The sequence below is a fragment of the Suricata suricatta genome, chromosome 5, assembly GCF_006229205.1.
Source record: "Suricata suricatta isolate VVHF042 chromosome 5, meerkat_22Aug2017_6uvM2_HiC, whole genome shotgun sequence".
Lineage (NCBI taxonomy): Eukaryota > Metazoa > Chordata > Mammalia > Carnivora > Herpestidae > Suricata > Suricata suricatta.
This window is the reverse complement of record NC_043704.1, coordinates 6,117,614-6,138,874: the sequence shown is the minus strand read 5'-3', so window position 1 is coordinate 6,138,874 and position 21,261 is coordinate 6,117,614. Positions and strand designations below refer to the sequence as shown.

Sequence of the window (21,261 nt, the reverse complement as noted above, 5' to 3'; positions counted from 1 at the left end):
AGAGTCCATGAGAATGTTTTAATTTCTCTTAAAACCAGAAAGAAAAAAAGTGAACATAATCCTCCCAAGATTGTATTTGCTTTTATACTGATGCAGTCATAAAATATAATCCTTTAACAATTTTTTAAGGAGAAAGTACCCAGGAATGCCCTAAATGTGGTCCTACCCGCAGCCCAGTATCTTTCATAGTACTATGACCAACACCCCCTCTTCTGTTCTAGTATCGTTTGGCATTTCTCCTTCACGCTGAAGAAAAGATGCTTATGCATATAGAACGGGGACATCTTCGACTCATGCCCATGCCCACCCCTCCTTCTGTGCCGTAAAAGGATGTCTAACGGAGGAGCCAGTTCCCAGCACTAGGTAGTCATGTGATGCTTATCTGTTAAATGAGTGTATCAGTAGATGAGTGAATGAACACTTCAACGAATGAATGAATGAGTGAGTGAATGAATTCTTGGATAAATGAATGGACAAATGAATGCTCGGTTGAATAAATGAATGCTTGAATGAACAATGAGTGCGTAGATAGATGAATGAGTGAATGAATACGTAAATGAACTAATGCGTGAATGCGTGATGAATGAACCGCGCCATGCGAGGGTTGGTGGTGGTGATGTGATTTCTCTTTTACCCCAGCTGACTTTTTTTCCTGAGAAAAATGTAGCATCAGCTTGCCGAATGTTTCAGACAATGGATTTGTCTTAAAAGCATTCTGTGCCAATTATGTATCCTGCCTTGAACCGAAGGGAGGATAAGAAATAATTTGGAACTCAGTTCAAAATAAATTTGCTAAGTCCAGTCCATGATAAATTCAGATTGCTTTTGAGCAGTGAAGAATGGATGGTGGGCAGTTGCAGACAAAGTCAAGTCGCGATGTACTCAAGCCTTCGGAGTCAGTGCACCTGGAGAGTCTTAAACTATTTAGAAGCTATTGAGAGTTGGAGGGTCAGCCCTTTCTGCCTTTCTTTAAAAACATTTTTTTATTATTTATTTTTGAGAGAGAGAGAGAGACAGAGTGTGAGCAGGGGAGGGTCAGAGAGAGAGGGAGATACAGAATCAGAAGCAGGCTCCAGGCTCTGAGCTGTCAGCACAGAGCCTGACACGGGGCTCAAACTCACAGACTGTGAGATCATGACCTGAGCCGAAGTCGGACGATCACCTGACTGAGCCACCCAGGTGCCCCAGCCATTTCTGCCTTCTAATGTAGAACAGTTTACGTGGGATTTCCTTGGCTGTGTTATTAAGATTTCTCTGTATGACTTTGGCTCTTCCCCGTGTCTGTGTGTTGGGCAGTGGCATCCTGCCACCCTCTCAGAAGGTCCTTCCGGACAAAACGACTCTTCCAGCCCCAACAGTGTCACACACATCTGCACCACCTCCTGAAGGCCAGCTAATCGGATAACATTGACCTATGACGTTCAGGACAATAATGACATGTGAGTGTGGGGACAGGATGAAGGCTGAAGCACCTGTTTTGCAGGGAAATGGAAATCCTCGTGTTCAATCTGGATTTTGATGTCTACCATTTTGGATTGAGAACTCACGTTTTAGCTTTATTTATGTGCCACCACCCTCTCCCCTCCCCAACCCCACCCCAGGAAGCTTCTCTTCGCTGGTGTGTCAACTTTATCTAAAAGGATACATGCAGGTGTGTGCGCTGGGGATGGGGACACGTGGATGTGGAGCTGACAGGAGTTATAATGGTCCAATTTCCAATGTAAGGTTGGAGCCTGAAGTTTTGGAGCAAGGGCTTCATGGTTCCCTAAATGTGGATGACAGTGATTCATTAGGATGTATTATCTTCCCTTTATTAAAGTTACATCTTACCTTTTTGTATAACGTTAAATAACAATGCGAAGGAACCATGAGCCCTTCCACACATAAGGAAATCTGGCTGGTGTTTTTGTACATCTTGAAGACCCCACGACACTGATATAAACATATGGCTGCCGATGATAACTCAGGAGCCATTTACATGGTGGGGACAGCAATTGAGCTTCAGAGAAATAAATTCCAGTTTAAATCGGGTATGTCACTGATCCCAGAATATTCCTACATGGTACTTATTTCTATGACAAATGTCACAAGGCTTCCCCACGAACACATTCGCATCTTAGCGTTCTTTCGTGGGAACTGAAACATCATTCAGATAGATGGCTGATATCCTGGGTAACAGAGGGTCAGTGTGAAGACCCACGATCACCCCCTGGAACACCGAGAGTCTATTACGTAGCAATGAAAGGCTTCTTTTCCTTTCTCTGAGAACAGGACTGTCCCTTGTTCTTTTCTCCCAAGTTACAGTGTCTTCTCACCTAAATTGCCTCAGATGGCTGCTGAACTGTCCCGTGACATGAACTTCACTGTGCGCCATTGGTCATGCAGTCACAGATGTGTACCAGCTCTGGGGCCCAAGAACAGGTGTCCCAGGAGAAGCCCAGACCGTGGCTGGCAGAAGAGAACGCATTTCCAAAGGCTACATGCCCTGGCTTCCATCTTGTGTCTTCACTTCATTGTCTTAACAATTTTGAGTTTGAATGAAAAGGTGCCACGTTGGTGTAATGTGCTTTAGGGAAGAAGCATTCTCCTTGTACTCTGCCCTGCCCGGCCCACCCCTGCCTCACTCACCTCCACTTTCCAGGTACCCACCTTGGAGACATGGGAACCACCTGAATCAGTAGAGGCACACCAGTTTTTCTCAATGCTGAGTCATTTCTCACCCTAATTCTGCATTAAACTAAGCTTCCATATGTTGTGAATAGAACGTGGTCTCATGTGTTTTTAAGCATGATGCAAAACTTCAGGAAACGTAACTATGTCAGCACACCCGAGGTGGGCTTCGGCAGTTCCCCTCACTGTCTCAGAGCTGCGTGAGCCCATCTTGGTGCCTCAGCCCCCTCACGCCTCTCCTCTTCCTGCCAAAGCCGGCTCTCTTCACTTCTCCCCTGTTAGGTCGTCTGCTACCTCACATGTCTGTCTATCTCCGTAGCTCACCGATTCAGCCTCCCCAGACAGAGGGTCTGACAGCCCATGTGCCACACAGGGCACACCTCTCCCCACTGGCCAGGATCAGGTCCAGACAGCTGTGGCCAAAGAGCCGAGTCCCCCTAGAGCAATGCCTGACCCTCCAAAGGAAATGCTGGGCGCTGGGGAGACCCGGGGGCTTTTCGGGGTTTCTCAGATGGGCTGGGGGCTACCAGTCTGACCACTTAGACTTTGGATTCTACTCAGCTCCCCAGTTTTCCCTCCCAGGGGCTATTTCTCCCCCTCTGTTCTGTGCCATTTTCACCATCATCCCTCCCTTCGGCTGCTAACACAGACTATGAATCTTACCCTTGAATAAGCCTGAGAGCTAAATGCCTTTATCCAGCAAGAAAACCAGAAGGGGGTTTCATGCTTTAGAAAGCGTGCGAGCTTTCAGATGTGCAAGAATGGGTGTGGGGATTAAAGGAAATAACACGACCAGTGGCTCCTAACACTATGAAGTCCCACTTCCCTTTTGATAACGGACGCTTTGGAATAACCCTTTACTTCCTGGCGTGAAGTCTATAAGTAATAGTACCCACCTCCCGACACCCTGTATCTGTGCTCACAGACGTCACACCCACAGCCATTCAGTGAGAGGGGCAAACCTCTGGCCTCGTGTGTCTGAGCATGTGCCTGGTGAAATACACATTTCATTAAGTGGTTTTTATTTCATCTTGTCTTTAGATTATAATTAATTCATTATATTGAGTTTTTAAGTAGTTTTATTCAGGCATGATTTTCATAGCATTTCTTTCCTTTTACTTGTTCAATTCGGTAATGTTTATGTGTAGAGAGTTGTGAAACCATAGCCAGGATCTAATTTTAGAACATTCCCCTCAACCCAGAAAGAAGCCCCGCATGCATTGGCTGTCTTCCCTCATTCCGTGCCCAGCCACAGGCATGCCACTCATCTATGTTAAATCCTATCGATTTGTCTTCTTTGGACATTTCATGCAAGCAGAATCATTTAATACTTATACGATGTCTTTTATGTCATGTTTTTCACTTTCCATAGTGTTTTTGAAGTGGTATCAATACTTTGTTCCTTTAATTTTTTTTTATTTATTCACTTTTTTTTTCTGTTTTTACTTTTATTTGCATGTATTTTATGCAGAATTTACTCCTGGGCCATAAGTTTTTGTTTCTTCGGTTTCTTCCTGGGGTATCTTTTTCTTCTGTGCAGTTTCCTCTTCTGGTTTAGGCACAATCTGCTCTTTTCCAGTAAAGATTATCTCCATGTGGCCGGGAGAGCTCACATACAGGTTAATCCGACCACGAGCCCTATAAGTTCTACGCCACATCTTGGGGACCTTGTTCACCTGGATGTGCTCAATGACCAGAGAATCCACATCTAAAACCTGAAGTTTAGCATTACTGTCTGCATTTTTAAGCAGGTGCAGTAAAAATTCAGCACTCCTTTCGGGCCACCGACCCTGTGTCCAGCTCCACTGTTTGGCTTGGGCGCACCTGCCAACTCCATCGTTGTAGCGTCGGAACGGCACACATTGCTTCTGCAGAGTGACATCTTTACGATACTTGGTGGCTTCTCAGATATGCATACCCTTGATGGCCTGGGCAGTTTCACAGGTGTTCTTAAAGTGAACACAAAGATTTGAACCTCTTGATTTGCATGTTCTTGTTGGGTTTTCCAAGTCAAGTGAATAGCGAACCATTTTCAGAGATCACCTCAGGCTGCTTACGGGAAGAGCTCATTTATTCATTTTTGAGGGACAGAGAGGGAAAGAGCATGAGCGGGTGAGGGGCAGAGAAAGAAGAAGACACAGAATCTGAAGCAGTCTCTGGGTTCTGAGCTGTCAGCACAGAGCCTGATGCGGGACTGGAACCCACGAACTGTGGGATCATGACCTGAGCTGAATGAAGTCTGACGCTTAACCAACTGAGCCCCCCAGGTGCCCAATACTTTGTTCTTTTTTATTGTCAGATAGGATTCCGTCATGTGGCTATATTACATTTTGTTAATCCACTCACAAGTTGTAAATGGTGATGCTGTGAACACTTGTATGTAAGTTCTTATACATTAGTTTAAACTTTCCATGGGTACGAAGGTCATGTTATTTATTATTTCTCATGAGTGCCACTGGTGTCTGTAAAAGGTCAAAAGACCCCTTGGAATGGTTTGAGCTGAAAAACATTCAAGCTGGTCATGTTCTTGAAACCTTCACTACGGATTAGGACTGGGGACAACATATCCATGATTATAAGCCAGACAGACTTAGAGTCTAGGCTCTGGCAATGATCAGCAGGTCTTCCACCTACAGAAACACACAACAAATCATCGAAACACTTGTGACATCCGGTGCCATTATTTGCCAGGTGGGGTTGGTCTGCACGGTTGGGACATCGAGAATCCTTGCTTCTCCCTCACATTGGCAGCCACGCCAGGGTCCCAGTCATGATGGAAACACCAAGTCCTTATAGATTCCCAGAATGTCCCCAGGATGGGACCACCCCCTCGAGATCAGACTGATAGAATCCACACGTGTAGACACTTATTGACTATGCCAGTCGTCCTGCTCACATGTCACATGTTCTTTCCATTTAGTCCTGACAACAGTCCCATGGGCTCAGGCCGTGTCAGAGAGGGGAGCAAAGGGGCCCCGAGGAGTCCTGTTTGTGGAGCAGGGCAGCAGTGATGTGGGGGGATGTCCTCGGCCCCAGCCCGTGTGTCCATCACAGGACAAGGGAAAGCGGACACGGTGATGGCCGGGCAGCAAGAGTGAGAGAGTGGCAGGAAGCGTGCCACCAGAGGACGTAAGGCGGCCTCCTTCGCGCTGCCCCACCGTGTGCAGGTCTGGAGCCCTCTCCCCAGGCGTCCTCTGAAGACCCCTCACTCAGCTTCTGGGGAGGGCTTTGAGGAGGCATAGCTCACTGTTGTTTTCATTTCTGTCCCTCACAGGGACTTTCATGGCTTAGAATCTTCTTTTCTTCTTCTTCTCCTGCAGCTGGTCTGTTGAGGCGAGTCCCCTGAGCACCTTGTTGCTGGTATGACTGTGGACTCTCCCCCCACACAAGGTCACGAAGGGGAAAAACTGTCAGAGACGGTTTAGGATGGTTTCATATTTGGGAGGCCTAACCGAATAGATTTGTTCTGATGATCATTAAATGCTTGATATTTATTTGTTGGTTTATTTATTTACCTAGTCATTATTTTTGAAGTTTAGATTTATTTATTTTGAGATAGATAGCAGGCAGAGAAAGATTAGCATGAGTGGGAGAGGGGCAGAGAGTAAGAAAGAGGGAAAGAGAGAATCCCGTGTATCCCATGTAGTCTCTGTACTGTGAACGCAGAGCCTGACCCTGACGTGGGCCTCGAACTCATGAACCATGAGATCATGACCAGAGCTGAAAGCAAGAGTCAGATGCTTAACTGCCTGAGCCCCTGGGCGCTTCTAAATGCTTGACGGCTTGACCTCTGCACCCCAGGCAGCGGGCAGACGGTGGCCTCCGAGTTGATGGGGCGGGGGCTCTAGCTGTTGTCTCGGCTCGCACCATGTCTGGGCCTTTTAATCCTAGCTTCAGCTTTCCATTCCATCATTCCAGCTCCCCTCTGGGCTGTGCTTTCTCGGGAGGCACATCAGCTGGAGGTGTTTACCACTCAGTACTGTTATAATACATCTATGTTAAAGATAATTCAGTTTTTCTAAATTCAGGTAATATCATGGATCTGGTAGAAGTTCGCCAACTCCTGGACGGGTCTTCTGTTGCTTTTCTCACATGTTGTTGGGTCTCGTGGTCTTAGGTGACTTTAAACAGGAGGACAAACCATCCTGCTTAACCAGGGATTTCTGTGTGCAGTTTTCCTGAGGAGAGTCAGCATGCCCAACACCCATTGGCCACTGCCTTTGTGTGCCAGATTCCTGACACGCTTTACTTGAGCATCTGTCTCCTGTCTGTTGATTTTCCGCAGCACGTGGGCTGCCGAAGTCCCACCGCTGAGACCTCCGATGGCCTCTTTTCTGGGGCCGCGTGCAGTAAAAAATGAGGTTCTGTGTGAATTGCAGCGAGAGAGCATTTCCCTTCTTCCCTTCTGAGGCCACCAAGGTGACCTCTAGCAGCACACGAGAGGAGAGCCCGGAGCTGCGGCTTCCCTCGAGCAGCTGAGCACCTGGTGGAAGCTCTGTGTAATTTTGTGTAATTGTTTTCAATTGCTCACTCAATCTCTGATCACTTTCTAATGAGCTGTTATTTTCAGAGGTTGGAGAAAAATCAGTTCAGGAAGAGAGGACGACATGAGGAAGTGACTGGGAAGGGGGACCAGGACCCTGTTCCCTGAGCAAGGGCTGTCGGGGGAAGGGTGTGTGACCCAATGCTGGAGGACATGGAGAAGGACAAGATTATGTTACCAGAGCGTCCCTTACTTAGAGAGGCTAATACATGGGGAAAGTTGGCAAAATGCACAGGTGGCGAGGTATGTTCAGTATTTTTTAAAAAATTTTTAATGTTTTATTTATTTCTTTTAAATTTTTTGTCTTTTATTTAATTTTGAGACAGAGAGAGACAGTGCAAGCAGGGGAGGGTCAGAGAGAGAAGGAGACACAGAATCGGAAGCAGGCCCCAGGCTCTGAGCTAGCTGTCAGTACAGAGTCCAACACAGGGCTTGAACCCACAAACTGTGAGATCATGACCTGAGCTGAAGTCGGATGCTTAACTGACTGAGCCACCCAGGTGTCCCTGTTCAATCTTTGAAAAAGTCAGCAAAGTCATTTTTCTTTTCAGGACTTTAGTTTTTTAAGTATTTGTTTATTTTGGGGAAGAGGGGAGGGAGAAGAGAGAGGGGGACGAGGGATCCAAAGTGGGCTCTACACTGGCAGCACAGAGCCTGATGCAGGGCTTGAACTCAGGAACTGTGAGATCATGACCTGAGCCAAAGTTGGAAGCTTAACCAACTGAGCCACCCAGGCACCCCAAGACTTTACTTTTTACAGCAGTGTGAGTTTCACGACAAAATTAAGGGAAAGGTGCCAAGATGTCTTTATTCCCCTGCCCCAAGTCACACAGAGCCTCCCCCACGGTCAACATCCCACACCAGAAGAAGGTGCCTTTGTTCCCAGTGATGAGCCCGTACTGGTGCATCATCACCCAAATTCCATTGTTAGCATCAGCTTCCCTCCTGGTGGTGTGTTTTCTACAGGAGTAAATGGGTAATGGTAGGGGCCGCCATGATTTTATCACTCTGAGTCGCTTCATTGCCTTAGAAATCCTTTGTGCTCCCCATTCCCATCCCTCTATACCCACCCTGAGTGCTGGTCTTCTGACGGTCTCCGTGGTGCTGCCTTTGCTAGCGTGTCGTGCAGTTGGGATCATACCGTGTGGAGACGTCTCACCTTGGCCTCTTTTGTTTGGTAATACATATGTAAGCTTCCTTTCTGTCTCTTCCCAGCTTGTTTATTTCTTTTTTAAAAAAATGTTTATTTCTTTTGAGAGAGAGAGCAAGCAAATGAGCAGGGGAGGGGCAGAGGGACAGAGAGAGAGAAAGAGAAGGAAAGAGAGAGAATCCCAAGGAGGCTCTGCATTATCAGCACAGAGCCCGATGTGGGGCTCAAACCCACAAACCACAAGATCATGACCTGAGCTGAAACCAAGAGTGGGATGCTTAACCAACTGAGCCACCCAGGTGCCCCTGTTTATTTCTTTTTAGTGCTGAATACAATCCCATTGTCTGGGAGTGCAGTTTATCTATCCATTCACCCCCAAAGGACATCTTGCTTGCTTCCAAGGTTTGGCAGTTATGGTTGGAGTTAATTTAAAATAATGACCAAATATGTGAATTGAAATATTAAAAGTGCGATGTGCCTGGATGTTATAAAAATTGAAATGCACGCACAGGGCCTCCAAGTCCAGGCTCCCTGCATGCTTTTGGCCAGCAGTCTGCTCTTCCCTAAGCACCATCAGTGGCGCCCTGTCCACGCCTTCCCACCTCCAAGCACAGGAGCAGCTGTTTGGTCCACTTGCTTTTGTCATTATTACATTTCATAAAAGAATATCATTCTCATCGGGGGACCTAGGGTATGAACTCATATCGAAACCAAAGAACAAATAAATGAGAGAGAGAGAAAAGAAAACCGTCTCACTGTGACAAATCTTCACAAACCCTGTATTTTATTAAGATGTAAACCATTTGAAGAAAATAGAGGAAATGAGGTGTCATTCCACAAACAAACGCCGAACAGTGACCACACAAACGGTCTCAAATGGCAGCCCAGAAAGCGGCGATCTGTCACTACGGAAACAGCAGAAACAGACTTACGTGAAAGAGAAGCAGTTTATGTTCTTCCAGAGAACCTGGGCACGTGAGAAAACAATAGAACAACGTGCGTTCAGAATACACGCCTGGACACGTTTTAGTTGGTTGTACTTTTCCAAGACTTACGTTCCCCCGGAAGAGATCCGTTGCGTGTGGGGTATGTTACCACCAGGGGGCATTGCACGAGCGCACAGTTAGTCTGAGTGACTCAGTTTCCATTGTAGACAGACTCCCTTCAAGGCCGTTAGCCCAGGTCAGTGAACAGGTGTGGAAATGGAGGTCATTTGGCCCAGCTCCTCATCAGGAGGATGCATTCACGTTTGTTAACTCATGACCTCTAGTGTCATCCCCATGAGCAAGGAGGACTGAGTATAATATTACCGGTGGATTAACTGCCAACCCCCGCGTCCTCACCTGCTTCAGTGTGTGGTGGACACCTGCGTAAGGTGCTTGTGGATCTTCACGGGGACGTGAAGCCACAGAATCTGGAGCCAGCCAGGAATTTCCAGAGATTTTCTAGGCAGATCTTTCCTCACACAGAACTCATTCCAGTGAGCAACAGAGGTCCTTTCTTGTGTTGAGGCAACATGGCAGGTGTCTATAATTCTGCCACTTGACTTTGACATCTTTTTACCTTACTGTTCTAAGAACAGTGGTGGGTGACAATTATTGAGTTGAAAACACAGAAAATATATATATTTTTAATTTTTTAAATTTACTTTTGAGAGAGAGAAAGAGGGACAGCTTGAGCAGGGGAGGGTCAAAGAGAGAGGGAGACATAGAATTGGAAGCAGGCTCCAGGCTCTGAGCTGTCAGCACAGAGCCTGACGCTGGGCTGGAGCCCACAAACTGTGAGATCATGATCAGAGCTGGAGCCGGACGCTTCACCGACTGAGACCCCCAGGCGCCCCAATACAGAAAATCTTGGAAGCACAAAAGATAGCCTTAATAAGGAGTCAACAGAGTACTTACATATCATTGGGTGGCCCCATTTTGATAGATATTGTATAAGATGACTTTTGTATGATGTATATGTCCTGAATCGTATTTTAAGCTTGTAGATTTTTGTATGTTATGTCAACAAGGCCAGGAGGCCCCAGAACTGCAGAACGGGCTTCTAATGACCTACTGAGTTCTGTTTCTGCATGCGTGGGGGGAATTTTCTTCATTTCCTTCTACACTTCCTACTAATGGCCACTTCCGGTGCCATCTACGCTTGATAGCAAAATGGAAAAAAAAAACCCTGACGATTTCAATGGTGAATTATTTTGTATGATTATAAACATAAACACATACACATTCATTGTGTTTGCATGTGCCATGGAGAAATAAAAAATAATAACCAAAAATAATATTGTAGTATAACTTCCCAAAACTAGTGGTTCATGCAATTCCAATTTGTTTTGGCCATGTAAGGTGCATGATAAATAATTTTCTTGACCATGGGCTGCTATCCAAGAGACAAGAAAGGGTAATAAATTGCCTGTCATTGCCTTTATTAAACAGAAGTCAAAGAACATGAGGCCAGTTCTAATATTTGATTTGGCTTAACTGATTGGCAGAAAGAGAAATACAGAGGAAGGTTCCCTATAATACCGAGTTTATAATCCCACTGGGGGAAAAAAAACCCATAGAGAAAGGGTCGCACTGGGAATCTTCAAAAATGACTGGTGTGTGTGGGGGTGTCAGAAACGGGTTCTTTTTTGTATTCAGTGCCCCAGAAGAGCCAAAGAGGATCAAGAGGCCTCGCTCAGTGCTGATGGTGCCTGTGGCTGACATTCCCAGGCTCACGTCTGCTCAGAGGACAGCCCACATTCATTCTTGATATAGGCAACCCTTCCCACTTACAGGAATTACATTCCCAGGAATCCAAGGTCAGACAGTGCGTTATTCTCACTGAAAAGGAGGAGGAGCAGGTGGAAGGTTGTCTGGAGTAGAGGTTCCGCACCCATGAGGTGACCTGACCTGCCTGGGGCGGGGAACTTGGTGCTTCTCAAGTGAAAAGTTTCTGGGTGCATGGGTCTTGGCCAAGTTCAGGCTGAGCTTTGGACATCGTTGAGATGCTAATTTTTCAAAGTGCACAGCAATGACCTAGAGAACTCTAGAAATGCAGATGCCTAGATCTGCTCTCCCATCACACCCCCTCTCACACACGCGCACACTCACAAACACATGCACGCACTCCATACACACGCATACATGCTCCTGCCTTTCCAATCATCCTCGGAAAAGGACTAGGAATGTGGATTCAGGTGTCCACTGAAACTTCCAGGCTCTGCCCTTGAACCTTTCTACTTGGTTTCTTTTTCTCAGACATTATGTCATCTTACTGACCATTTAAAAAATAAATACACATGTATGTTTGTGCACATTTGTATATTTACATATATATCCTTTTAAAAGATGCACTTTTGGGAACTGGGGAGCATGCAGGCTGTGAGATGGTTGTATCAGCTTTTCAAAAATGTTACCAAAATCACGCGCGGTGCATTTGCTCACATGACCCTTACTGTATGAGTAAACCGTGTCTTCTCACTTATTCTCTTGTGCTGTATATCCTCCAACCATCTTATTTTTTCTTTTTCTCGTTAATTGTTGGTTTAAAAACAGATTTTTCTGTTAATAGATTTTTAATTTCTAAAAGAAACGAAACATGATGTAATGTGTTCTCTCTCTCTCTCTCTCTTTTCTTCCGCACTAGACACCACTGAGGGAGATATTCACCCTGGCCGTCTCCTCCGGTAGGGTCTGGCCTTACTCAGTTGGGGATTTTTATGATAAGCCTCAGATTCTAAGCATGACTTTTGACTCTAGATCTACTGAGGCTCTGTGTACCTTGGGAAAGTATGGATTCACGCTTACAGATTGACAAGACTGTGGGCCGTGTGAGGCACTCGCTCACTGTACAAGAGGGTGTCTCTCTCAGTTTCTTATGCTGCTTATAATCATCTGTCTACACTCGTGCTGTCCTTTTAACTAGGCGGGTTTGTTCTCCAAATATTTCCCCTGGGACGCTTGTGGCTTTGCCTGATCGCATCTCTCTCTGTTTGAAGGATTTCCATTTTAAACTGTAAGTTTCTTATACGGTTACCTTAAAAAAGAAAGCCTATTTTCTGAAGTGACACAGGACAGGCTGTCAGGGGGCAATGTGGCTGTCCTTTAATCGGGCACTGTTTTATGTACATAATAAAAATGATTTCTGCCCGCTTATCAGACCTACGTATGGGCTCATAAATTCACTTTATCCTGGCGTCCCGAGTGAAGGACATTTCTCCATGTGCTGCCAAGAACAATCAAGGTTTAAAATCATTTGCAAAGGTGATAAACTGAGCAGGGAAGTTTATGAAAAGGGATGGAAATGTGATAAAAATAGCATGACATGTCTCACCATGTACAGTGAGAAAGACCATCTCTTTTCAGACGTAGAGATGAAATGTTCTAAGATTTGTTTTTATCTAGATCAAGTCCAAAGAGAACCATCATTGTTTCCGTCCTGCTATCAACGAGGTATGTCTGGTGGGACATCACCACCTGGCCTCCAGCTTGTGGTCTGGCTGCTCTGTGATCGCAAACACACTCACCATCTCATGCCACATGTCACCCTACAGGGCAGGAGTCTGGACTTTTTAAATATAATTAACTTACATCACTTTCGTGACAACAAAGCTACAGTCAAGTGATGACATCATTTCTTCATTGATCTAAATGTTCGATGGAAAGTTTCTGAGGCTGAAGAAAGGGATGGACATTCATTTGTCTAATGATCCTTGGGTTCTTCTCATTTAAGTAGACTCAGGTCACCTATATAGACACAAGATTTTTAAAAAAAACATTGTCCTTGAATATATGCCCCTAAACATTTATATTAAATGCAGCTCTAAATCAAAATACTATCAGATCATGAGGTAGGTATTCCTAATACTTACAGTCAAAGCGTCTTGATCCATGTTGGATCTTTCTGCCACGTTCTCATGAGATACCCATGTATACATAATCTCACGTCCCGAGTGCTGTGTCATTATTAGCACCACACATACCTCTTTCCGTAAAAGTGGTGGTTCTATATCTTGATTTGGAGGAACAAAAACATTAAGAGAAATTCCAAGCAAATATTGTATATCTCTTTTTGTTCTGGACGTTTTTGTTTTTTTCTTACTGACAGAAGGGTTTTCTTCAGTATCTAACAGTATTATCCATCTGGTACCTATTTTACCCAACTAATAAATTTTCTACTATCAAAAGGTAGTTTAAAATTTGTCAATGTGTCCCATATTTACATTTAGAATACCAATTTTATGGTGCTCTGGGTGGCTCAGTTGGTTAGGCTCAGGTCATAATCTCATGGTTTGTGAGTTCAAGCCCCACATCATGCTCTGTGCTGACAGTTCAGAGCCTGGATCCTGCTTCAGATCCTGTGTCTCCCTCTCTCTGTCCCTCCCTGGCTCTCAGTATGTCTCTCTCAAAAATAAATAAACATTAAAAAAATTAGAATAATAATTTTATGTAAGACAAATTATATTTCATCTTCTGTAAGTCAGTAAAATATTTTGGGGGTTGATCAAATTTTCATTCTGCTTTTCATTTTATTATCAGTAAAAGTATGAATTGGTGCAGCTGACTCTTGATTTTAAATAGATTTCAGAAGCTAATATTGCCTTCAATAACTCAGTATTGTCTATAGAGGTGATATGTGATAGTTCGCTGGTAGTGAAAAAGGGTTTTTTTTGCTCTGGATTTTACCATTAAAACAATTTTATATACATCTGCAAAATATCTGTGTAAAGTGTTTTAAGCACTCAGATCATGTGCACTTTTATCTGTGTGAGGCCCCCTGAGTGGATGGAGTGTTACCTGGCATTTAGCTTTCCCCGATCAAAAAAGAGGAGGCAGGAAGGCCTGAGTATTTAATTTTAAAATATTCGTGTCAATAGTTGTAAAATATTCATGTCAATTTTAAATAATTTTAAAATATTCCTGTCAATAATGTATGGTGTTTTAGAATATAAGGTATTTATCATTCCATTCCCTCATTAATGGATTCATTAATGAATTCATTGATTCATTCATATGTCAAGCTTTTATTGAATGCCTTCTGTGTGCTGGGATTTGGACTTGCTTCTTAAGTACTAAAAACACAAATATGGTGTTGTCTGTAGAGAGCTTCGAGTGTAAAGGGGGAAACTGAAAAGTAAATACATAATTCCAGCATAGTGTGTCCATGGTTACGGGAAAGCCATGACGCACCATGGCAGTGGGGACGCCATGCTTGATATCCTGCAGAAGTTCACCCGAAAATGAATTTCCATACCTCACATATAGTTGGGTCTGCCATCTTTCTTTTCTTTTTTTTTTAATGTTTATTTATTTTTAAGAGAGAGAGACAGAGAACGAGCAGGGAAGGGGCAGAGAGAGAGAGGGAGACACAGAATCTGAAGCAGGCTCCAGACTCCTAGCTGTCAGCACAGAGCCTGACGTGGGGCTCAAACTCACAAACTGTGAGATCATGACCTGAGCTGAAGTCAGTTGCTTAACTGACTGAGCCATCCTGGCGCCCCGGGTCTGCCAACTTTCAAGAACACCTAAAACCAGGAATCACTTGTGTAATTTTTGAAAACATGATTCAGAGGAAAAGAGCCCAATAGGGAGCACGCATCTCTGTATGTGAGCAGAAGAACTCTCTCTGTATAGTTTTCCGAATGAGGATCACCATTCACCTTCTTAACTTGATACCATATTCGGGACACAACCCTGGTCAACTGTCAACATTGACCCAATTTCTCTGGAATCGCCCACGTGGTGAGATACTTGAGGGGCCCTGGGTGGCTGGGATCACACAGAAACACCCCCTACAGAACTGACCGCAAAAATTCCTGCAGTTGGTGACAGATACTTCTAAGGCGCTATCAACCATCTTGTTTCTGCTTGTAGACGACCTGAGTCTTCCACCTAAATAAGACTTCACCAGAAAATGGTGCAGTTTTGTTCAGCTTGCAGTCATATTCTAGAACTTCTTAAGTTAGTTCAATATAACCATTTGAAGTATTATAAAAAACAAAACAACAATCAAATCAAACACAACCACAGCCTTAGAAACACAACCACAACACAAACCACGTTCTATAAATGTGGAGATACAAGCACCCTATTTTCGTTTTGGGACTTTTTGGTTTCCTCTCAACTTGTCTCTGTCACTTGCTATGGCCCAGACAAGTTAGCAGACCCCGGGACTCGGATTTATCATATGTTACATGAGGAAATTGAACTAAGTCATTTTGCGGGAAGCTACCACTTCTAAGTCTTATTTTAGTGATACTAAGACTCTGCCTCATGATATTAAAAAGAATAACTCATAGGAAAAAAACCCCACAGGTGGCGCTGGATTTGGAGGTTGAGATAAGAACGGCCGGCAGGTGTTTGGAGTATGCTTCTGGGAGCACGCTTGGGTCGCTGTCGAGAGAATTAACGAGAAGGGTTTTGATTGTTACCCCAATTCTTGGTCAGAGAACAGGTGAATATGGGTTTGGTTTGATAATATCAAATATATACGTTATTTGTTTGCAAAAAGCCAAGAAAAGAAATATCTGCATTTCCCCCATCACATGTTACAAAATAGGGCCCCCTGCTCATTCCACGCCGGGAGGCCCTTTCACACAGAATGACTCCTCAGGAGCCCTGGCTGACAGGCTAACTGCCAGCAGCCCTTCCCCATCAGAGGAGATACAGTTATTAGGGGGCATCTCTGGAATTCACTGGAAATTCCCAGAAGGGAGGAGTTGATCACGGCCAGGGTGTATGTCCTCTCAGAGATATGAAAGTTAAGCTTTTCAGTACTTTCACTCATGCACCACTCAAGTATAGCAGCAAAATAACCCTTGACGGAGTTTTAAAATTGGGAAAGAAATGTTGGGCTGGGTGCTCTTTTTCCTTTAATTGTAATTTTATTTATTTATTTTAAAGTTTTTAAATTTATTTTGAGAGAGAGAGAACATGATTGGGGGAGGAGGAGAGAGAGAGAGGGAGAGAGAAAATCCCAAGCAGCCTCTTTGCTGTCAGCCAGTGTGGAGCCTGATATGGGACTCGATCCCAAGAACTGTAAGATCATGACCTGAGCCGAAACCAAGAGTCAGATGCTTAATGGATTGAGCCACTCAGGAACCCCTATTCTTTAATTTTTAAATTCCACCAGGAGACTGTTCCTAAGAGGGTTTGTCCTTTAATCCTAGCTGATAAATGATTTGTTTTCTTACAATTAAGTGCAGATGGTTCCCAGCCATAATCAGATAAACAGCGATGCAATTTAGGGATGCTTCAATTTCCGGGTTGGATTTGCATCCTAATCCTAGACTGAAAAAAAATTAGAAAACTGTCTCCAGATGATCTGTAATGTTCTTTTACAACATTTGCTTCGGAAGCCCTTAAGGATGGCAAATAATGCCCACAGTTATGCTGGGTGAAGAGAAAGGACTCGAAACCATGTGGCATAAATCACCATGAAATTAGTTCACAGAAGTAGGGAAAAATGTGGAAATGCATACAGGTTGTGCAAGGGCCAATTCCTCTAGATGAAAACGAGTGATCCGTCATAATAGATTGAAATTGGTTTGAGATCCGGTTCAGACGGAAAGTTGACGAGCACTTGACCCTCGGCGCAGCGTGCAGGCGGAAGGGCGGAGGTAGACCGTCAAGTTGTGGAAGACGATGGAAATATTTCTACCTTAGAGGGTGTTGCCTGCACCGGGAGTGATCGGGAGATGCACGTACATTCCTCCGTGAACTGTCGCTTCACAGAGATGTGAGTTTCTGGTGGAATCAGAGCTGAGAAATGAGTGTGTAGAGCCGGCCCGACCTAATTCTGATCACAGATCTAAAGATGGGATGGGTCCAGGGATGTGGGAATGGGCTCCGGGATTTTTTTGGCTTTCTCATTTTGCAACTTGCCCCTCCCCTTTCGTTTTTGGCTGTTTCTCTTTCTACTTCTGGAGCCCTGGTGCGTCTCCGGGGACAGGGTGCTGATGGTACGCTCCTGAACCTGTGTTCGCTAGTCCTCATCAGTTCAGCGTTGCTGCTCAGTCCTGTAAAACAGCTAAATAAGAAGAATCCTCCTTTACAATCTGGCCTAAGAGCAGCTTGCGAGGTGCAAGTCTCACACGAGCAGAGGGAACAGATGTGTCTTGCCTGGCTTTTGCACACACAGATCCTGCTTATATACCATGGACCCTGGTGGGATTAGTAGGGGGTCGTAAAAGCGGGCAATGGAGCCCCCTGTCCCACCATTTAATCTTATACTCACAATATTCCAAGAAATCCAAGCTTTGATCTGAGTGCGTTTCATCTAAGAATTTAGCTTTAACTTTTATTAGAACTTAGCTTGGGCCCACCTTGCATGCCCAATAAAATTCCCTGGGAATTCTCGAAACTCTTGAAGAGAATAGAGGGGTTTCCTGCACACTGGTTGCGGTAGGCAGATGTCTGCATGACCTCCAAAGACCCTTGCTTTTGTCTAATTTCCTCCCATGGACAGTTGAGAAACTTGCCAGTGATTATGTTGCATCATATGGCAAAAGGGATTTTGTGGATGTGATTAAGGCCCCAAATAAGCTGACCTGAAGGTAGTAGAGATCAGGATGGGCCTGACCTAAACATATGATCCCTTTAAATCTGAGTCAGAGGTCAGAGCATGAGAAGAGATTGGGGTGGGGAGGGCAGGTGTGAGCCCCCCGCACCAGCTGAGAGCATCCTCCCGCCGGCAGCCAGCAAGAAAATAGGGGTCTCTGTCCCCAAACCACAAGGGACTGAATTCTGAAAACAAGATTGTGCTGCTTGGGAATAGATTCTTCCCCAGAGCCTCCTGATGAGAACCCCATTTGGCCGACACCTTGTCACAGGTTTGTGACCCTCTCTACTCCGTGTGCTGAGGTCAAGCCTGGGATTCTGCAAATCCACCTTCTCCTTCACCAGCTGGGCCTCCGGGCGCTGCCATCGGGGCCCCTGGGTGTCTGGAAGGCTGGCAGAGAGGGCAGGGTGAGTTCCTAGATATCGACTCCTGTTTCTTCTCAGTAGCATCTAAACTTGACCCAGCCGGGAGTGGGCTCCTGGAGCCACCTTCAGTTTCAGTGGGCAAGGTTGTCGTTCCTGCACCTGCCAGAGCAGCCTTATTGCCCTCCCTCAGAGATGCAGATGCCAGCCAGTAGCATCCTCTGCATACAGGCCTGAATTTACAAGGTCCTTCTTCTTCTTCTTCTTTTTTATAATGTTTAATTATTTTTAAGAGAGAGAGGGAGAGGGAGCAAGAGAGAGTGTGTGCATGCATGCACAGGAGCAGAGGATGGGGCAGAGGCTCCTCATTGCTCAAGCAGAGCCAGACTCAGGGCTTGATCCCATGAAGCATGAGAACATGACCTGAGCCGAGATCAAGAGTTGGGCACCCAACCAACTGAGCCACCCAGGAGCCCCTACAAGGTCCCTCTTCTGAGGTCCTGAGGGTCAAGCATCTGCCAGCCACCAAGATGTCACCTTGTAGATCCACTAGAGGCTGGAGTCCAGCTCTGGGGGCCCTTGCCCAAGCCTCCAGGTTCTAGTAACTCTCCCTCTTCATTTCTGTTCTTTCAGTCCTAAAGTTACCAACTCTCAGAAAGGAGGCAGGACCTCCCTTTGCCTTTCTGTTCTCCAGTACCTGGTTAGTAATTCACTGTGTTAAATTCTTCCCATTAAGATAACAGAAGGACTTTTTCTTGTCTTGACTTGACCCCCGACGGATACACTTTTCACTGTCTTACTGAGTCTTAGATGGGGTGGATGAGAATCGGGGGCACAAAGCCTCAGCTGATTACCCCTTCCCTTCAAGCTGCTGGCCCTCCGTTGAAGGATGAGTATCTTTGGAAAGACCGTCTCTTTGGGAAGTGTAGACTGATGAACACTGTTAGTCCTGATTTAGGGACATTGGCACTTTCCCCTCTCATCTGTGAAACCCTGAGTGAGAATTCTGGGGTCTGGATGATGGTGGGGCCCTGTCGCCCTGCCACAGCCTGTCTGCCATGAGCCATCTTCATGAACCTCAGGCCCCTGACCTGCTGGCTTAGAGAGACCCTCCTGGCACATTTCAGAGGTGTAGCTGCAGGGGCCATGCATCCTGGCAACTAGTTCTCTTCAAAAGCGCTTCCTGAAAAGAGTGGTATGTTTGTTGGCAATGTTTCCTCCAGTGGGAAGAAGGGGGAGTAGAAAAGGTTCAGTCTTACTTGGCAGAAATTTTGGTGAAAAAGCAATTTTTACATGCAAAAGAATATATAAAGTGTGTCTAAAATTTTTATTAAATTTTCAGTAAATTTTTTAAAGTTTATTTATTTTGAGAGAGAGAGAGAGAGAGCAAGTGGGGCAGGGGAAGACAGAGAGGGAGAGAGAATCCCAAGCATGCTCTGAGCTGCACACTGTCAGCGCAAAACCTGACGTGGAACTTATCTCAGAGCTGCGAGATCATGACCGGAGCTGAAATCAAGAGTCGGATGCTTACCCGACTGAGCCATCCAGGCACCCCTCAGTAAAATATTTTTAACCCAGCATATGGGAGGTGGACATCACAGTCAGGGCAGCTCAGAGAAAGGGTATGGAGTCAAGTTGAGTGTCAAGATGGCATCTGTATGTGGTCTGGAGCGGGAATCCAGATGCCCAACCACCAGCTGCTTGATCGTGGACATTTCCTGCAATCAAGGCGGGCACTCTGATGGGTTCTGTTCCCAAGAAAAGGAGATAAAGGACAAAGGACCAAGCACTGTGGTTGATACTTCATAGACCTCCATAAAGCCAGGCTCTTTACTTACCATCAGGTCGTTTCAATCATGCCAACATTCTGTTCGTGAACCTGTGGGCTTGTCAGAGCATGGCAGATGTGGTTGAGGCTGGATTTAGCAGGTTCCTTTGTCAGCCTGTAGATCAATGCCTGCCAGCAGTGTCTTGTATAACACACCTTCTGTCTCCTGACTCCCACTTCACCCCACCCTTGCCTCCATGGGTGTGGCTGGGGGCATGGAACCTCATCATGGCACCGGTGGTCTCTTTGTTCAATAAGGAGGAATGTACAGATGGCTTATTCCCAAGTCTCACATCTTCTATATGGAAAGCGCGGGGCCAGAACCTGGGTCTTCTTGTCCCAGGGGGAAGCCCTGTCAATCCTATCAAAATAAACATGCAGCTTACCTGACTGGACACCACAAATAAAATGTCAGAGGGTTTTAATTATCTAGAGAGGTGGTCCTAGAAGGAATACCCTTACCCTTCTCAGCTGCTCAGTTTGTGTGCACAGCTTCATAAACCTTGGATGCATTTTTAAATCTCAAAGTAGGGGACCAAAGAACCTGCTGGAATTTTCTAGAATGAAAACTTAATACCTTGACTTATTTGGAGCTCATCCAATCCCTTAGGAATGTCCGGCCAAGCTAGGTTTAGTTAAAAATTGAGTTTATGCCTTAATTCATCTTTAATTTTTTGTGTGTATTTTCTCAAGACAAGAAGATAAAAGTCATTCTTTCTATTGTGCCTTATTTCAACTCTTAGATGGCTTTTGGGAAATGCATTTGATTTTTAACTCGCTGGACCACTTTCAGATACAGTTTCAATGTGTCCTAATCTTGACATGTTAATTTATCTTGTAAAAGACAATTATGTATTCCCAAAGTTGTGATATTCATGGTCCTCTTTCATGGTACTTTGGAAGAAAGGACTAATTTAATGATCACTATATAGGAAGTGAAGGACCCCTGACCTTACCTTGCAGACCGTCTTCTTTCAACTCAGTAAATTGAGAAAGAATTTCAAGAGGGGAAGGACCTCTTTTTGGTGTCAGAATTAAATAACTACTCTAATAAAATTGGAAGTGATTTCAGGAGCTGGCTTCTGCTATTGAGCTCTTTCCCTGGCAATTCAGATGCAGAAATAAAAATTTAATATAGATTTTAATATACATGATAAATAATATA

The 21,261-nt window shown here is 45.0% G+C and overlaps 1 protein-coding gene and 1 pseudogene across 1 annotated transcript in view; one reads left to right on the top strand and one right to left on the bottom strand.

Annotated features, from left to right (window-relative positions):
* DSCAM (DS cell adhesion molecule) overlaps nt 1-21,261 on the top strand; it is a 680,888-nt gene that overhangs the window by 259,835 nt on the left and 399,792 nt on the right. The window lies entirely within an intron of this gene.
* LOC115291458 lies at nt 4,145-4,700 on the bottom strand (annotated as a pseudogene).